Here is a 15,589-nt window from a genome sequence, read left to right as displayed (position 1 = left end):
AGAATATGAGAACAGTGCTGGAGGACCTAAGATAGTTGAGTGATATGACATTATCGAAATGATTGCTGGCGATTTCTTAGTAAAGGCCGGTACGAATTAGTTGCCCAATTGGGTCACCTATTCTCGGTCTGATTCCAAATGAATTTTAATGGAAGGAATGTACTTTTATTTTAAGCATTTTAATTATTCAGTTCCATAGTAAATGCTGTGCAAGCACACAAGTCATACATAAACCATATCTAGCTAGACATTTCTACAAAATGTGGTTAGGTAATGGGCAGTGGATATTTCCAGGAAAGCTCATTGGAGGTGGCAGTTCGACTGTTGTAATCACGTGCAAAATATGACTCATGAGCATTCACAAGTATTTACCATGCCTTTTCTCACACTCTTTGAACTTCTTAAATGTATGCTGACTTCAAATGGAATTAAGAAGTGTAAAGAGTAAAGGACTTTCCTCAAACAGCTTAAAAATTTCATGTGAGCTAGGGGAAGGATAGAAAATAGAATGATTTAATGTGCATTTGCCTACTCATAATGATCACATAATTTTTTATTCTGTATGCCACACACTCCTACTGGCATGGGTTCCCGATTGACAGGTTTCTAGATGTTTACCCATTAGTTTTGAGAACTGCAAGCAGTGTGTAGAACTATGTTTAATTCTTTATGGGCCTTGTGTAACACTTTTTCTTAATTGTGAGCCCACTCTTGAGTTGTATTTTTTAAAATTTCAGTTTTATGAAAAAGACACATGCCTAAAAAAAAACCTGCTCCAACATAAGGGCTGCGAACCATTTTATCCACATTTCATTATTAGTTCATGTGAATCCAAGTTGTACAAACGTTTTGAAAAAAAAATATGACCGGATGCATTCACAAGAATCTGGTCTTTTACATATGTATTTTACACATTTGAGTTTTGCTTTAGTGAAGCTGCTAAATTTGAAATTTGAAGTGTTTCCTTAAAAAAGTAGGTAAGCATAGGCAAATCAAATAAGTCTGCCTTTAATTTGCCAACCCATGTAAATCCAGGCATCTGCAAATGCTGTTTGTGTGTTGCACGTTGAAATGCTATTTATCACCTTAAAGCCTTCCTTATTGGCTTTGCCAGTGCTGGGGAAAAAAAGTAGCAAAAAGAATTACATCCTGTATAAATTGTGACAAACCGCTTGATGAAGGAATGTACTTTTCAGGTGTAAAACATTATCTCCTTCATTGGAAAGGAGGCACTTTCTAGAAGGCAGAATGATATGCCAAATAGCTAATACCATGACAGTAGAAGGTGATACTCACCTGGATGTATCCAAAGCCCACGCCTACTTTGTATGTTTTAAAGAACTGGTAAAAATGCATCTTTCAAACTAGCTGCACTTTCAAAACAGTCATAAAATCAAAATGAGAAAGTGTTTCTAGTTTCATAGTATTTCGGCTGCAAGCTGACTACCAGACCAGGCTCCGGTGTAGGGACATAGGACACAAAATGTATCTTGAGGTTTCATTTAAGTGAATGTTATTTCCAACCTGAAACATACTGTTCGCTTTACATTGGATTCTGTGGGATAGGGGGAAAGGGAGGAGCAACACAGGATAACAAGAATGAAGGGAGACAGATTCTATGACTACCGCTAGTCTCCTCAATGCAGACTTAAATGCTTTAGAACAGTGGTGTTCTGAACCTGTTGTTCAGGGACTCCTGAAGTCTTTGATGCCTACTCAGGGTTTTCCGCGGCTGCTTAGAAAATTAAATAATGTTAACAGACTGCTAAAGTGTACATCAATAGAGAAGTAAAATGTAAAGCTGAACATGTTTTAAAGGTTCTGTGAAAAATGAAGGAATTAGAATTTAGAGGCTAAAAATGAAGTAGATATTCTCAGATGATTCGTGGGGGCAGTGCAGGTGTACTGAACAGAATATAGTATGGACAATGGATGATTTTTGTGTATTGTTTTGCCTTTCAAGTCATCGAAACTGCTTTTGCTGCGGTACCCAGATTCCAACAATCTCTCAGTGACTGTCCTCGTATTACAAAAATGATTCTGCAGTTGTTTCCAGACTTTGTAATGATTAGGGGCATCCTGAGAAGTCAAAAGAACCACTGCTTCAAAATGTTCTATTCTTCTGTTTTGCAATTAAAAGCTTGCCATAAAACTGTTTGTGGTCCATCCACATGCTGATTTTGTGCTACCTGAAGAGACTATTTATTGATCATATATTGTGCATCTATGCAGCCCTTCTTGATCAGAGAATTAATTATTTAAACCACATGTTTAGAGAAAGGGGAATAAGAACCATCTATTGAGTACTTATGTCCTGCTTTGGAGGAGTTATATTAAGTGATTAGTGGGATTACTAAATTTTAGTTGAGCAGGGATTTATATGAACTGCTTTAGCAAACTCAATGTGCAATCTGTACGTAAAAAGTAGTGTTTATGTTATGGAATTTATTCTAATAGCTGTGGGCTTATTTTGATTACTTGTTAGGTCTCGCTGAGCCAGTGCGCATGCGCTGCTCGGAGAGCATTTAGTATACAGGTTTTCAAAGTGCTACCCAGGCCTAAAGCTGGAGTGCACGATGGCGTGCATGTGCACAGCTGCTGCTCACACTCCCTCCTCCCTTCTCCCCCTCCCTTTTCGTCAGCTTTAATCAGGCTCCTCTGCTGCTGGAATTCCCCCCCCTCCCTTCTTGCACAGCCCTTCTTATCACCTCGGCTTGCAGTCACCCCTCCTTTCTCCCCTTTCGGCTGTTTTGATGTTCTCAGTGAGCCGCGCGGCCAATGCTTGTTTGCATGTGGATTTACTCTTGAACCCCTGACCGCTCCCTAAAAGCTTCCTTAAAGACATCTTACAATTTGTTGCAATTAAGAAAAAAAAACAGCGGTCATTTAGATTCAAAGTCGCAAGCATAATGGTTTTTAAATCCAATCGTGAGAAAAATGGTGCATCTATTTTGTCCATTCAAGGAAACGGGGAATACTCTGACAATTCCATTGGTTCCCAAAATATACCAGATTGCTTCCCAATTGTCTCTGGCCTTTAACTTTTGCCTTATAACATGCACATATTTGTACTCACCTTTTATTTAACTGGGACCTTACTGTCGGAAGTATATCTTATTTACCAGTCTTGGAAATGTTCCTCTTGTATTTATCACAAGGGATATGTGTAGCTGCAGAGTTGCAATTACTCACTAGTGGTTTGAATGCAGACATCTCTGCTTAACTCTCATCAAATCCAATGTACCCACAATCACACACAACCACAATCGCACACAACCACACACACACACAACCCCACACACACACACACACACACTCACACACACAACCACACCTGAACACACAACCACACACACAATAACACAAACACACAACCACACACACAACAACACACAACCACAAGCAACCACACACACAACCACATACCCACACACACAATAACACACACACACAGCCACAACTACACACACAACCACAACTCACAACCACACACACTATCACACAGACACCTACACACACACAACCACAAGCACACACAACCACACACACACACAAACACACAACCACAAGCACACACACACAACCACACACACACAAACACAAGCACACACAATCACACACACAATCACACACAACCACCCACAACCACACACACACAACACACAACCACACACACACAACACACAACCACACCCATAACCACACACACAACCACAAGCACACACAATCACACACACACAACCACACCCCCCACACACACAACCACACACACAATGACACAAGCACACAACCGCACACAACCACAACACACATTACCACACACAACCACAACACACATAACCACAACAACACATAACCACAACCGCGCACACACATACAAACACACACACACACAACCACACACACACAATAACACAAACGCACATCCACACACACAACCACAAGCAACCACACACAACCACATACCCCCACACAAACACACACACAATAACACACACAGCCACAACTACACACACAACCACAACTCACAACCACACACACAACCACACACACGATCACACACACCCCCACACACACAATCACACAACACAACCACACACAACCACACAACACAACCACACACACACAACCACAAGCACACACAACCACACACACACACAACCACACACACACAAACACACAACCACAAGCACACACAACCACACACACAATCACACACACAACCACAATCACACACAACCACACACACACAACACACAACCACACCCATAACCACAAGCACACACAACCACACACACAATCACACACACACAGCCACACCCCCCACACACAACCACACACACAGTAACACAAGCACACAACCACAACTACACACACAACCACAACACACAACCACACCCACAACCACATACAACCACAAGCACACACATTCACACACACATAATCACACACAACCAAACACACACATAATCACACACAACCACACACGCACATAACCACACACACACACTCCCACACACACACATAACCAGACACATACAGCCACACACACACAAACACAACAGCACACAACCACACACAGAACCACAACCACAACAGCACAAGCAACCACAACACACAACCACACACACAACCACAACAACACACAACCACACACAACCACAGAACCACACACACAACCACACACACAAAACCACAAACAACCAATCACACACACAACCGCACACAACGCCAACCACACACACACACAACCACACATGCACACAACCACACACACACAACCTCAAACACACAGAAGACCACACACACACAACCACACACACAACCACACACACAACCACAGCCACACACACAACTACACACACACAACCACACACACACAACCACACACACACAACCACAGATACGACCACACACACCCACAACCACACACCCACAACCACACACACAACCACACAAACTCACAACCACACACACAATAACACAAACACACAACCACACACAATCGCAAATACAAACTACACACACAACCACTACAACACACAACCACACACACACAACCACAACAAACCACACACACACAGAACCACACACACACAACCACACATACACAACCACACACACAATAACACAAACGGACATCCACACACACAACCACAACACACATAACCACAACACATAACCACACACACACATACAACAACACACACACAACACACACACAACCACACACACACAATAACACAAACGCACATCCACACACACAACCACAACCACACACCACCACAACACACACATAACCACAACACATAACCACAACCGCACACACACACAGAACCACACAAACAAACACAAAACCACACACACAACCACACACGCACACAACTACACACACACAACCACACACACACAACCACACACACAACCACACACACAACCACACACACACAATCACACACACACAATCACACACACACAATCACACACAGCCACACAAACACACACAACCACACACACACAACCATACACTCACACAACCACACACACACAATAACACGAATGCACATCCACACACACAACTACAACTACACACACAACCACAACAACACACAACCACACACCACCACAAAAACACACACAACCACAACAGCACATAACCACAACCACACACACACAGAACCGCACACACAAACACACACACAACCTCAAACACACAACCTCAAACACACACACACAACCCCACACACACAACCACACGCACACACAACCACACACACACAACCACACACACACACAACACACACACAGACAACCACAAACAGTTTTTTGGGCTGTGAGCATAAATACGCTGTCACCAAACACTATGAACACTTCGGGAAAGTTTGGGAAGTCACCCCCAACTTTGAAACCACTTGTTGTTGCAGAGTGTGTGCTGTACACATGGCAATACCTTGACACAGCCGACTGTTGCAAGGAATGCTTTGAGCCTCGGAGGCTGACAGACCTCAGTCTGTGCATTAGTTCACCCCGTCTTGGCGCTGCATGAAAACAGGGTCCCCACTGTCCAGCATGAAGTGAGACATTGTGATTGGGGCTTGAGATGCTATTTAGCAATCTGCTTAGAACATTGTGTTTCATTTATGGCATTATACATAAAGGAGCACTGGCAACGCTGATAAAATAGATTCTATTTTGAGTAGTGACTAAAACTTTTAAAAAGTCTGCAGTACTGAAACAAGCATTTGCAATGCAATAGGTCTTGCATTTGCAAAAGTTTAAGCTATTGGCATTGTTCATGACAATGCCTTTTTGTTTTTTATCCATTTTATAAAACAAACACATAAATAAATGCCATTATCATTTACAATGCCAATAACTAATGTTGCATTATTATTAGCAATGCCAACTGCTCACACTTTTATAATGCGAGACCTATTGCATTGCAAATGCTTGTATTAAGAGATGGCCATAGTGGCCCAGCCATGCTGCACCCGCCTCTCTTGAGACCTACAGACCTGCATCCCGGAGCTGTCTTAACAGAAATGTTCATTTCTTTAAAGAACCGGACGATTTCCTACTACAGACAGCACAGCACTACATGAGCGCTGCACCATCACGCACGTTGTCTCGCGAGAGAGCATTGCAGCACCGGGTCATAGTTTAAACAAGCATTGGCATAGCCAATAGGTCTCACCTGTGGGGCCTTATAAGTATTTAGTTATGCAGTACAATATCCCTGGTGCAACAACATCAACTGTTGCTTGGCTAAACAATTATAAGGTCCCAAAGGCGAGACTTATTGTCTATGCCAATGCTTGTGTTTATCATTGTTACAGCTGTGATGTTGCTTATGTTTAAATGTTTAGATTTCTGCGAGTTTGGGGCCCAGTTCTCTGCTTTTGTCTTAATTAGGTTGTATTTTTATTCTTTTTTTATTTATGTATTTTTTCCTATTATTTGTATTGTAAATATTTATTCTAAAACTATACAATAAATCTTTTATCTACTAGTTTTGCACCATAAGCTAGCATGTTTTCAAATATTTTGGCTCTGATTTCCCTATGTAACGTAGATTCTTTAAGCTGGGATATGCTCAAAACTTCCCTATTTTGTAGTACGTGCCTGTATCTCATCTTAGCAGACATGCATAAAAAGTATAACCAGTATAGAACTATGATTATTCTGATCATATTGCCAGGGGTGGAGATTGGTAAAGTAATATTCATTTTCATCATAGCCACTCATTCATTTAGCAGTGGTTCATAATTTTTTTATACAATTTAGCTTGACAGCCTGTATAGTACAGTGGAGGGCACTGACAAATTCCTGAATGAAGTGGCTGGGGTTACTTGCAGGTGCCTCATTAATGTATGGTATCATTACCCTCCACCGCTCCCTAGCCAAGTCCACAAGCTAAAAACACTTTTTGTTCCATTGGTGGTAGAGATGGGAGGAGCAGCCCAACTCCTACTTGCCTAAAAACAGAAGAAACAAACCAGGTTATGTTGATTGGCAGGGAAGGGACTAGGATTGATCCTTCTACTCTAAAGCCATACTTTGATGCCGTTTTTCACCCAGCTGCTTCAGCTCTCAATTTCTTTTTATCGCCAGAATAATATTCAAAACAATGCGTGACTCCTCCCTGGGGGGGAGAGGGCAGAAAAACACCCACCCAAACACACACACACACACACACCCCACCCCGCCTCCCCCACCTCCGAGTGGTGTGGCTTAAGAGGATGTCACTACTTTTTCCTACCCAGGGATTTCACTACTTTTTCCTACTCAGAATTCTGTGTATAGGTCAAACATTGGTTTAAAAAAAAAAAAAGACAAAAAGTTCCAGAATGTGTTGGGTACAGAAAAAATACCATCGCCCACATAACTTAACCTGTGCTCACACTCTGGTAGTTCAACACTGAGCAAGCTTAACTTAAGAGACAATGTGTAGAGTATTTGTGCAACACATCAAACAGGAACACAGTGAAAACACCACAAAAAGACTGCACATCGATCTAGAAAAATAGATTATGATTTTATGAATGAAACAAGACCAAAACGACAAAAATCCAATAAGTAGAAGTCAAGATCTGATTTTTTTTAAAGATTAAAAGTAAAAATAGTGCTTACAAGCAATAAGCGCCTATAGGGGTTATTTGGTCGTGCTGGACCGGGTCAAAGTCAAGAGTTCTGGCCGATCGCGGGCAAGGATACAGGAGCCACGCAAAGCATGCTGAACTAAAGTACCTTGATCCAAGTGGCAAGCAAGATGCGGGATGCAGCTGAATGGTGTTGATCCTGCAGACGGGGTGATGCGTCAATTTTCTCAGCTCAACAAAGGCAATGCACCTGTCTTGAAGACGAAGTGCAGGTTCCGAGATGCGTTGGTTCCGAGTGCGATGTGCCAGATTTCCCCACGCAGGCGAGAGGATGCAGGAATCATCTCTCCTGCAGCGATTCAGTGGTTCCAATGCGTCAGTTCTGATGATGATGTGCTGGTTCCAAGTGTGATGCTCTGGTTCTGTTCCCGCAACAGTGGTAGATTCTGCTCAGGCAGCAGTGTATGCATTGGATTCACTGTAACAATCACCTGGATCTATTTCAAATGGACCAGGCACAGGAGCAAGGGGTAAAACTTTGATCTCCCCGAGTCTTGGACCAGCAGGTAAACCAGCAGGCCTTTGGAAATCACTCTGGGTTCAAACTAGAGTCCAGTTCTTCCTCAGCAGGGCAGAGGGTAGCAGGACAGCACAGCAGAAAAGCTATTTTTCCAAAGCAATAGTCCAGCAGAGTGGCAGTCCTTGTAGCAGCACATCAGTCTTTCCTCCTGTCAGAGTTTCTTCACAGGTTCAGTAGTGTCCAATCTGGTGGAGTCAGAGATTCAGTACTTATACTGAGTTGTGACTTTGTAGAGGAGATGTCTTCAGAGAGGAGATTTGAAGTACACAGAGGATCCATCTCCCAGCTCTGGCTCTCAACTCACTGCAGAGGGGTGTGCAGTCTTTTGTGTGGGGACAGGACACTGTCTATTCAAGTGTCAGCTCCTCCCTTTCATCCTGCCCAAGATGACCCATCAGGATGTGGATGGCCACTCAGTCACACCTATTGTTCCTTTGTGTGTGGCTGTCTAGAGGGAATGTGGAAAGTCCAGCTGTCACCCGCCCTAGGCATGTATTGGAGACAGGCTGCAGGCCCACAGAGCTAAGATCAGGGAAGTGCCATTTTCTAAAAGTAGCATTTCCAAAATTGTAATGATAAGTACAACTTTGCCAGCAAAGTCGATGTATCATTACCATTCCAATGATATGAAACACATCAGAGCTACTCCTACTCAATCAGGAATTACAGCTTATAACTGTAATTATCAATTCCCAATGTTCACCTATGAGAAAAACAAATGTGGGTGTTTTTCACTACCAGGGCATGCAAACCTTAACCATACATATCCTACCTTTTAATTACATAGCACCCTGCCATATGGGCTACCTAGGGCCTACCTTAGGGGTTGACTTAGATTTAATGAATTGGGAGTTTCAAGGCTGGCAAGGGGTTTTAAATGCCAAGTCTACATGGCAGTAAAACTGCACACAGAGGCTCTGCAGCGGCAGGCCTGAGACATGTTTAAAGTGCTATTTGTGTGGGTGGCACTATTAGTGCTGCAGGCCTACAAGTAGCATTTCATTTACAGGCTCTGGGCACATGTTGTGCACTCTACTAGGGACTAACATACATCAAATATGCCAATTGTTGATATGTCAATTAAACTATGTTTTAGGGAAGAATAACATGCACTTTAGTCCTATGGTCAACAAAAAGAATAGAGCAAAAAGGTAAGGCAAACAGGAAAAATGTGTGGGAAAGACAACCCTAAGGCTGTCAGGTCAAACATCAATAAAAACAGTACTTTAATTGTGGGTGGGCCTATTGTAACTGACAGCAATAGGTCAGTCTGTGACCATGTGAAGTCAAAATAGTGTCAATGTTGTCTTCACACAGATAACATTTTGGTATTATTCCTGTCCCAGGCAAAAGCCCAATCTATATATGTTGCCATTGGGAGAAGTGTGGAAACGTTGGATGGTAGGATGTTTGCTGGAGTTTTCTGTCACAGACATTATATGAATTATGGGGTTTCTTTTATCCATACTTTGTCATTTACAGGGGATTCTGGGTAATAAAATGTGTTGGAATTCAGCAAGCTGAATTCCACTGTGTCTCTGGTTTTCAGAAATATCTGAGGTTGGTAGCTTCCTCTGGGTGCTCCCAGCCCTGCACACATCTACTGTAAACATTCCCAGTGGAATTTCCTCCATCAGAACATTCCCTGGTGTCTAGTTTGTTGATCCATGCTCAAGCGCATCGAAAACCCACCCACCCATACTGCACTCAGAAGACCTAACAACACAGATTTGGGTCAAGCCTTGGGAAGTATTTGTTTCTTGTGTGAAGAAGACTAAAGGAAATAGCCATGTATTGGGGGTACAATGTTAAACATCAGACAATGTGAAGTCTGGCACCCAGCTATGGCCACCTTAGAATGTATAGTTGTTAAAAATCACATGTTTGTGGCATGTTTCCGTGCTGCCCAGGGGTGATGCCTGTGACCAGAAGACCTAGCATAAGTCCCATTTTACTTGCAGCTGCTTACCAAGTTTCCATAATCCACTACACTTAATTTATTTTATGTGGGCATCCTGAAAACATACAAAACTCATACATATCTGGGAACCCCATGCTCAGTCGAGCCACAGGACACAGGGTCATGCAATGGCTGACTCCTGATCAAAGAATGCTAGAAGGAAATACTGCGTAAAAACAAAAATGCTACAAATCTGTCAAATGTCATGTTCAAAGTTTTCAGCACTTTTTCTTTTTTAAACCATCTTTATTGAGGTTTTCAGTCAATCAGGCGTTAAGCGTGACTACTCACCCGTAAGGGTCTCAAGGCGCTGGGGGTAGGGGAGGGTGCAGGTTCCAGTCCATCAAGGAAGGGTTCGGTCGAAGAGCCAGGTTTTGAGGTTTCTTGCTAAGATTGGAAGCGATGTTGTCTGTTTGAGGTGGAGCGGAAGGGCGTTCCAGGCTCTGACCGCAAGGAAGGAGAAGGAGCGGCCTCCCAATCTGGTCTTTCTGGTGCAGGGAACCACGGCGTAGGAGAGCTGGGCTGATCTTAGGGTCCTTTGTGGTGTGTGGAAATTGAGTTGGCTGTTCAGGTATGCCGGTCCGGTGTCATGGAAGGCTTTGTGTGCGTGGGTGAGCATCTTGAAGGTGACTCTGGCCTCGATGGGGAGCCAGTGGAGTGTGTGCAGGTGCTAGAAGATGTGGCAGTGTCTTGGCAGGTTGAGGACCAGTCTGGCGGCGGCATTCTGGATGTTCTTTAGCTTGCGGGTGAGGTTTTTGTTTATTCTGGCGTAGAGTGCGTTGCCGTGGTCGAGTCTGATGGTGACCAGGGCGTGAGAGACGGTCTTTCTGTGTTTAAGGGGGATCAATTTAAAGGTCTTACGTAGGAGACAGAGGGTGTGGAAGCAGGAGGATGAGACTGAGTTGATCTGGCGGTCCATTTTGAGCTCGGAGTCCCGGATGATTCCTAGTTTGCATGCGTGGTCCGTGGGGGAGGGCGGGGGGCCACCAGGTGTCGTTCCAGGGGTCGGGTTTTGGCCCAGGAGGAGTACTTCTGTCTTGTTGCTGTTTAGTTGTAGGCAGCTGTTTTTATCCATTTGGCGACGGCTTCCATGCCTTCTCAAAAGTTGTGTCTGGCGGTGTTGGGTTCGTTGGATAGGGATAGGATGAGTTGGGTGTCGTATGCGTATGACACGATGTGGAGTCCGTAGGTTCTGACGATGGGGTCGAGTGGAGCCATGTAGATGTTGAAGAGCGTAGGGCTGAGGGAGGACCCCTGAGGGACTCCGCAGGTGGTTGGTGTAGGGTCCGAGAGGAAAGGGGGGAGTCTCACCCACTGCGTTCTGCCAGAGAGGAAGGAGCGGATCCATTCGAGGGCCTTGTCCTGGATCCCTGCTTTGAGGAGTCTGAGTATTAGGGTGTGGTGAGAGACTGAGTCGAACGCCGTTGGGAGGTCGAGGAGGATGAGGGCTAGTGTTTTTCCTTTGTCCAGTAGGGTGTTGATGTCGTCTGTTGTGGCGAGGAGGACGGTTTCCGTACTGTTTTTTTTCTGAAGCCGGATTGGGAGGTGTCGAGGATGTTGTGCTCTTCGATGAATGTGGCAAGTTGGCTGTTGATGGCTTTCTCGATGACTTATGCCATGCCTACAGTGTGTATGGTAATTGATACAGGGATTTCAACAGTGTTATTACAGATACACTGCAACATGACCCAGTGCTTTCAAACATTTATGCATAATGCCATGCAGTACAGGTTTAAGCAACATGATAACCAAACAGTGAGCCTTAAGAAAAAAACCTGTGTCATGCAGTGCCTGTATAGTATGCCTGCAGTCTATCTGCAGCACAGGGTATGTGCACCATTACAGAGTATGCGGCACAGATGTATTTGTGGGGGGAGACCCCCCACACTCCCCAACTTACTTTACATGTGTGGTAAAGGCATGTATTGTAAAGGCATATACGTGGTTAAAAAATGAGTGGTAAAGGCACAGCATGGTAAAAACCTCATTGTAAAGGCTGTTTCCCAGTATATGTTGCCTGAATCCGACTAATAAATCTATTGCCTATCCCAAAGCAGGAAAGTAGCTTGCATTGATCATGCTAAGTCAGCTTGTCTGTTGCTTTTTCCACAGCCAATAGGAACACTATTTGCAACAGCAAATGCAAAGGTTTTAATGTCTTGATTAAAATGGTCCATTGTGTACCATCCGCACACAAGCCCATGTTTCCCTGCAGAGACTGCACTTCGGATAGGTGAATCTTAGTAGACATTTTAGTAATTTTATTTAGTAGTGAGTGACCAGTAGGATCGGCTCTCTGAAGGAAGTTTCTCTTTTTGTGGCAATACCAGAGCGTTAATTCTATTCTAGTGTTCGGTATGGATCCACCTTTCTTAACATATTTTATCTTTTCATGGAGTATTGTGGCAACTTCAGTATCTCAGTGTTTGTAAAATTCTCATGATAGCGCTCCCTTTAAAGCTGTCTTGTTATTCTACGAGAATTAAGTCGCAACACATATCTCCCCTAGTTTTAAAGCCGATGTCAGTGTTGCAAATACAGTTCGAATTAAACATGGGCTGTTGAAACCCAATACCAGTCAGTTTGTGGCCTGCAAATGATCAATGACTTCTGCTTGAAGTGACTCAAAATTAGGGAAGATTTAGTATAAACATTCAGCCTCTCCTTGAACGCAACCGTTTCTGCTTAATTTATCAATATTCCTTGTATCTGTGACTTAACCAAAGATATTTGAGAAATAATAATAACTGTGTACCGCTTGACGGGTGTATAAAGCTATTATATGCTCCTGCTGAAAACAGTCCTAATTTGATTGGAAGGGAATTGATGTAGTTAACCTGTTGACTGTTCAGATGAATAGTGTATGTGGTAATTTGTCCCTGCGCCTAAGCCTTGATTATACTGTTACCAAACGCATAGCCTCAGAAGTGGCACTGTCTTTAATAAACCTAATCTGAGTATGGCAATACATCAGTGCTGCTTCAAGATAGTCCACTCTGATGACCGCAGATCAATTCTTTTTTAAATTGATTTAGAATCAGTTTGTCATGACACAGGTGTGTGATCAGGATACATGCAGGTTCGAGCACCAGATTGTAATTTCTAAGGAGCTGCATCATATCAATTCTGTAATAAAGAGCCTGTAGAAAAGAAGAGTAAGTTTAAAATATCAGAGTGCAAATGTCTCTGTTATTTAACTAGCCCAAAACAGCCTATAACATTAATAGTCACCTTTCTAGTCGGAAGTGTCCTCACCCAAAATTTACAACAGTTGGAATTTACTGTGGGGTCTAGTAGTACATTAAAGTCCACAAAGACTAAATAGGCTTGCCTGCATTTAGGAAGCTATAAAAGAAACGTATGTATCAATGAGGTGTTGTCAATGTAAGGCCCACACAAATAATAATCTTACAGCCCCTTTTTAGGTTGAGTCTGGGCAGCGTATGCTCTGCTCTGTGGGGCATGCTGTAGTCTGGTAGAGACTTGAAGCTCTGCCCACTCATCCATATTTTTCATTGGCTTATGTCATTGTCCTCTGTAAACTGTGGCTGTTCATTGGTCAATAGGCTTAGTAGTCCCTCCTTTGTACCACCTTTTCTAATTTTGTAACCTTCCTTGGAGACACCCACTGTTATGAGTGTTGTTACTCCATAGGTTTTAATTACAGCTTTCGAGCTCTATTTTCTCAAATAGGAATAGGTCTGACATTTGCGAGAATTGAAGCTATTGGCATTGGAAATTACAATGCCTTTTATTTATGTTTTAAAAACAACACATTAAAAAAAGGCATTGTCATTTACTATGTCAAAAGCTCAAACTCTCGTATTTGCGAGACCTATTGCATTGCAAATGCTTGTTAAGTCAGCCACTAGCCCAGTAGTACCAGGCACAAGCTGTTGTTTGGTAATTACCCACTCAGTCTTTCTGATGAGGATTGCAACTGCCCACATTGCGGTAGTCTGATTTATAAACACAGGTTCTACAGTAAATATTCCAAACAATGGTTTTTCACAGAGGTGTATCTTTTCAATATATGTAATAGCAGCTTTAAAGTGTCAAAGCTCCTCTTTAATTCTAGGGTTTATAGCTCCATTTAACTCTTTAGTGTGCCAAGCTGTAACATATAGATTATTGTGCATCACTTTGGGGTTTTTTCACCCTCATTCTTTCTTACTCTCATTATCTGCCATCAATGGATCTTCCCAGATGGTCTGTCTCAAATACCTTAATTGCCATGTTTGTATGTTTGGACTCCTCTCTTTTACCCTTCCAATGTTTTCCAACTGCCTAAGTGGCCCTAACTTAGCAAGCCACACACTTTAGGGAGAATTTCCCTTTATACTAGCCACTGATAGCAACCATTTAAGCTAACCTCCTCAGCACCCCAAGCATGCATACCTACTTTTATCTCCTTTAACCCAGTTGTCGAATACTATATAAAACATAATGTCAAAAACAAATAGAACAACACAAAATAACTGAGTACCAATGTATATTGGCAAAGAAGACCGATTCAGTTCTTTGGGGAACAATTATGTTATATTTTTGGTCGAAGACTACCAAACAGCGCAGCTTTCTGGTTTGCTAAAGACATCTTGAGGACATTCAGAAATCTGACCTGGGAATACATTCCGCCTGCTGCTTACCATTGGCTTTCTCGTTTGTGACTCACATTTTATAGCTTTCTATTTTCCGGCTTTATTTGCTTTAGGCTGTCCAGTTCAGTTCGTCCCTCCCTTTGCTCAAACCTTGTTTACTGTCTTCTTCCACCAACTCGTTTTCTGTAAACATGCCTTTGAATCTTGTTTTTATCTTTTCACATTAGCTGTGCATTCAAAGACAGAGGTCAAATGTCAAGCTCTCTCTTCTGAAGGAGCTTGGTGTTTACTTTTCTTTCTTTGACTTCTAAGTGAGAGAATTTATGTGACAATTCTGTTCAGTATCCATGTA

The 15,589-nt window shown here is 42.8% G+C and overlaps 1 protein-coding gene across 2 annotated transcripts in view; it reads left to right on the top strand.

Moving 5' to 3' along the window:
• Positions 1-15,589, top strand: part of LOC146829026 (uncharacterized) — a 143,980-nt gene that overhangs the window by 85,059 nt on the left and 43,332 nt on the right. The window lies entirely within an intron of this gene.

Source organism: Triturus cristatus, chromosome 5_2 (assembly GCF_964204655.1).
Source record: "Triturus cristatus chromosome 5_2, aTriCri1.1, whole genome shotgun sequence".
NCBI lineage: Eukaryota > Metazoa > Chordata > Amphibia > Caudata > Salamandridae > Triturus > Triturus cristatus.
The sequence above is the reverse complement of the archived record's forward strand: the minus strand, read 5'-3'. Positions and strand labels throughout refer to the sequence as shown.